The sequence below is a fragment of the Cupressus sempervirens genome, chromosome 5 (genome assembly GCF_028749045.1).
Source record: "Cupressus sempervirens isolate cs-2001-9-10 chromosome 5, ASM2874904v1, whole genome shotgun sequence".
NCBI lineage: Eukaryota > Viridiplantae > Streptophyta > Pinopsida > Cupressales > Cupressaceae > Cupressus > Cupressus sempervirens.
In genome coordinates, this window is record NC_143122.1 from 8,600,582 (window position 1) to 8,605,928 (window position 5,347).

At 37.1% G+C, this 5,347-nt stretch overlaps 1 pseudogene across 1 annotated transcript; it reads right to left on the reverse strand.

Moving 5' to 3' along the window:
• Nucleotides 1-352: 352 nt before the first annotated feature.
• LOC149554336 (wall-associated receptor kinase 5-like) lies at nucleotides 353-3,223 on the reverse strand (annotated as a pseudogene). Its single transcript, XR_016365223.1, has 3 exons — nucleotides 2,250-3,223; nucleotides 630-2,142; nucleotides 353-458 (listed from the first exon to the last, which is right to left on the reverse strand). The product of XR_016365223.1 is annotated as a wall-associated receptor kinase 5-like (transcript).
• Between the last annotated feature and the right edge of the window lie 2,124 nt (nucleotides 3,224-5,347).

Below are 5,347 nucleotides of genomic sequence, written 5' to 3' on the forward strand. Positions count from 1 at the left end.
AAATAAAATAAAATATTATAACATTCATTCACATATTTAAAAAATTAACCATTTTTCATATTTACAATATAACACAACTATTTGTATTAGTAAATTTTCTTTTAATTTCAATCCTATATAGATATACAAGAGAAGCTCAAAACGCAATTTTATAAACCAAGTATATAATAAATTACATAAACATCATTTGACCATAAAAAACCATATCATTTATAAATTACAAATAAATTATATTAACATCATTGGATCATTAAAAACCATATCATTTATTACATTTAAATTTGTAAATTACAACTTGTTTTTTTCAAAAACCATATGGTTTATTACATTAAAATTTGTAAATTACAACTTGTTTTTTTTTCAAGATATTTAATACTAGGATAGGAGACTTCAAAATGTAACTGTAGCTCCACACTACATATATGACAAAGTAGCAGTAGCTACTGTTTGCAAAGTACCTGCACATATAGACAGAATGAAAATAAGAATAAACAAGTGTAAATTTTGCTACTGACAAAAAAAAACCATGTGTACAGATAATTAAATACCTGGTTGTAATTTCATTTCACCTCGTGACAGAAAAGGGCCATTTTCCACTTTTAAAAAGAGAGATGCGAAGAGTACGATACCTGCGTGCTTCTTCTGTCGTCCATTGACTTGATCATCGTGCATATGTATCTGACATCTCAATCTGAATTAATGCAGTCGCTGTAATAGATGGAGAACTATGGTAATAATCCTCAGTTCTATCCTTGGCTGTCGGCACAGACTGATAATTCTGCCTACTTTGCTTTAATGGATCACCCCTATGCTCCACAAGGCTAACATCTCTATAAAGACCCCGCTGTTTTGTGGCAGCCCTTATCCAAACCAGTTCCTCAACTACCTCTCTCATTGAAGGCCTCGCTTTTGCTTTCACTAGCAGACACGCCTTCGCTAACTTTGCCATATTTTCCATCTGCCCTTGGATTTCATCTCTCATCACTTTTGGATCTAATATTTCAATGAGGCGGTTCTCATTCATTGTAGATAGAAAATGGTCATACAAAGTACATGTAGATCCTTCTTTAGATAGCAGAGGCATCAAACCAGTGAGAAGTTCCACGAGAACCACACCAAAGCTGAAAACATCACTCTTGTCTGTAAATTGGTTGCTCCTCACGAACTCAGGATCCACATAACCTGGAGTGCCTGATGGAATCACGGTACTAAGGTGCCTATCTTCTGTAGGGCATAGCCGAGAAATACCAAAGTCTGCTACTTTTGGTGTGAATGTGTTGTCTAACAAGATATTAGACGATTTTATGTCGCGGTGAAAAATGGGTTGAGAGGCTTGAAGATGCACATAGGCTATTGCCTCTGCTGTTTCAATGGCAATCTGCCGCCTTGCTTCCCATGTCAACTCCTTGTCTCGCGAGTGCAGATGCTGAAAAACTGTCCCATTTGGCACAAATTCGTATACCAGCAACGGAAATTGACTCTCCATACAGCAACCCAGCAATTTCACTACATTCCTGTGGCTAATATGAGATAGAATTATGATTTCGTTGATGAACTCATCTGAAATCGATTTCGGCTTTTTAATTGCAACATGCACGCCGTCCACAAGAACTCCTTTGTACAGTCGCAAAGCCACCTCTTCCCAGTTCTGTAGAAAAATTGTCGGAAGCTATTTCCAGCTCTCTCTCAGAAAAGATTCTGAGGCTTTTTCTTCCTCCCATGGAAGCAATGCGTTCTTGCAGCTGCATCCCACCATTCTGACGGAAGTTCTTTTCTCTCGCATGTTTTAGACGACGCGCGCTTAGCCACTAAAATAGTCCAGTAGCTACCAGAGAAACTCCAACAAATGAAGAAACAGAACCTGAAATCTCACCAACCAAAGATTTTCTTTTAACTATATTGTTATAATTATTAGTTTTAATTGAAAACATACAGATACACGCCATTCGTTCTCACCTATGATTGCTGCAAGTTTGAGATAGTTGGATCTTTTTGATACACATCTTGTGCCATTCTGAAAGCCATCTCCCAAATATCCCTTTGCACACGAACAATTGTAGGAACCTGCAAAATTATGGCATATTCCTCCTTCCTCTCCTTTAACGCACAAACCCGACCCTTTAACAGTGCATTCATCTATGTCTGAACATTCGTCGCCATTATCATTAGAAGCTTTGATATTTGAAAGATACATAATTATAAATAAGAACACATAATACTAATAATGTTTCTCAGTAAGTAGATAATACCTGTGCAACCTGTGCCATTAGAGTAACCGTTTCCTTCGTATCCAGGAAGGCATCTGCACACGTGGCCTAGTCCAGAAGGTGAGTCGATGCATTCTGCTTTGGAGGAGCATGAATAATTATGGGCAGTTCCTCTGGCCGTGGAACAGTTCTGAATCCCGATGCCCCAGTTAAGGCGGAGACCATAATAAGCCTTGAGGCCATCTCCCCAAAAGGGATTTGTTTTATTGTCGACTATGGTAAAGGTGGAAGGGTCCAATATGGTGGAGAAGCCACAAGTGTCATCATATTTGTTGGTAATCTTATTGCGCAAACCGAACACTCCTCCACCCGTGAAATTTATCCAAGACCAATTATCTGGAAGGGTAATTTCACAACAGCCATTGCGGCAATACGGTGGATCAATTTGAGAGTCACATGTTGATACACATCTCGCCTCTCCTGAATCATTAAATCTGTAGGCACCAACTGTGTCGCAGCCAATAGCTACGAACTTGTTGGACATGGAAATAGTGAAAGGCCCGTCATTAGGTGGCTGAAAGAAAACTGACTCGGTACTGTTTGGACTACAGGAGGAGGCTTTGATGGTAGAAGAATTTATGATGAGAGAACCGGTATAATCGATCTCCATAATTTCATAATAATAGCCTTGAAGCCATTCATCTGTAGAATTATCTTGGTAGGCAGTAAAGAATGGACCGAGTATACCACTACGTTTATCCTTCCTACATGTGACCTTGAAACCAGGGTATCCACACTCAGGATTGTCAATCCAAAATGGGTAGCTTACGTTCATAGAACCACACTTTTCTGGAACACATTTTGCAGCACAAGTAATGCCCAACAAACACACACAGATTACAAAGCGAACCACAACTCCGTGATCCATTTCCATTTGCAACAACATTTCCTAGATGATCAAAACTTCCTACTCAATGAATATGGCAAGAACGAAATAATCTCGCCTCTTATGACTTGTGGACATGTACTTCAAAAAACGAATGCTAAATGAATGAAATGTTGCGGGAAATAAATAGCGGACTGCAGGGTTGACTGGGTAAGAGCAGAAGACTTTGGTAAGCACCTACCATAGAACGTTTCCAAATCTTCCGGACAGTTGTAATTTTATCTGTGGCGGCAAAATTAGCAAGTATCGATATGGGAGAGACAACATTCCTCGAGTCATTTCAAGGATTTCCGTTTGACCATGGGAATAACACTGGAATACGCATATAGGTATATGTAAATTCTAAAAAGTTCGAAACTTTCGTTTAGTTGGGCAGAATTGAGAATAGAAATACATATTCTAATTTTAGTCTAAAAATGAGTATTTTCTATTCCACTTATAAGGGTCTGTTTGACTGCATGAATCGAAATTGTTATTCTGAAATAGAAAATAGGGATACATATTCCTATTCACTGAGTTCGGTTCAGCCAGAATTTGATGGGGAATTCACAGACCCAGAAATTTATGTTTTCTAACTGGAATAGGAATACGTATACCAAATCCACATATTTAGGTGGAATTGCAAATGTTCATTTTTGTGTCAAAATTGGAATACGTATTCTTTTTATATTTTTCGCAATTCCAATTTGGTGCACCCAAACAGAGAATTTGAAATTTTAAGATTTTACATATGCCTATTCCACTCGTATTCCCGCTACCAATGAGCTCCTAAATAGGTGGAATTAGAATACCAATTCCTATTTGAGTTTTGAGTTTTTCATATTTGATGAAATTTTCAGATTTGCCTCAACCTCAACATCCAACCTATCATCATCACTGCAAAAATGGTGAGAATAGAAAACAAAAATGATGGGTGGAAAATTGGTACTTGCTATTGCAGCTATTCTCCTGCCTTGACAAGTCGAGCCTGGGCAGAGCCTCTTGTGCCTACAAAGCTTGATACGAGGTGAGAGTCCTATAAGATTTGTGTCAACAATTGTGTAGGGCAAAATAGCCTTCCCTAGATTCAAACACGGAATCATGTATTGTAATTAAATATGACACACCTATAAATAAGGGCATTAATTGAAGGACTCAAATGTGTAGAAAAATAAAAATATACTGAAATAGGTGTTGGCTAAGAATAAATTGAACACCTAAACAAGCTTATTAGGATGTTACATTTGGGTTGTAGGACTTTAGGCTTCTAATGTTAGTGTATTTCCTTCTCATATACACCTTTTTATCAAAAATGAAAATAAATATATTAGGGCTCCTAATAACTCAATGAACAAAATAGTGAATGAAACTATCTAGATTAATATTAATGCCATTTATGGTGTCAACAACAAGAGATAGAGAATCCAAAATCCTCGTGTGCATCTTGGTACCAAGATTTTGGTCTCCTTCACACTTAGAATCCTACAAAATGAAGCAATAAATATGGACATGAAAGCCCACAAGAAAATAAAGACATCCTTGACTGTAAACAACTTAGAGAATAATAGGGCAAGGATTTTTAGTAATGTCTTCTCGAGACTACGAAATGATACATAGTATGCATCTTTGAATGGTCCAAAACTACCTTCTTAAAATATTTATTTGCATATCATGTGTTTCGATAAAGAACATAAAGAGACCTCTTCATATCACACCACAAAAGGATATTTGAATGCCTTGCCACTTTATCCATACATTTCTATCAAAATATTAAGAGATTTGTAAGAATTGGCTCTAGAAAAATCTATGGCTAGAAGGAATGCTTGACCATATTCTATAACCTCACAGTCTTAAAATAAATAACTTCCTAGTTAGTTGCAATGATAAAGGTTTCAATGGGGTCAAAGGACAATTATCATGTCCTTTGATGCTCTCTTCCCTTTACCTTCTCTATCCTACTTTGAGAACACAAAACACTAGCCATGGAAAAAACCTAACTCTTTTCACTAACAATTGAATCTTGGAAAGACTTGGATTGGTAATGCGATGTATGTCTCGACCTTTTCTCATTTGCAAGGTTTATGGGAAGGGTTGCAATTTCCTTCATCCAATCACTTGTACCCATCCAAGTAGTGTAAGCCTTTGCATAATGTCTAAAGAGAGTTGAGAAACTCAAACAAATAGAAAGCCATATAACATACAAATGAAAATATTA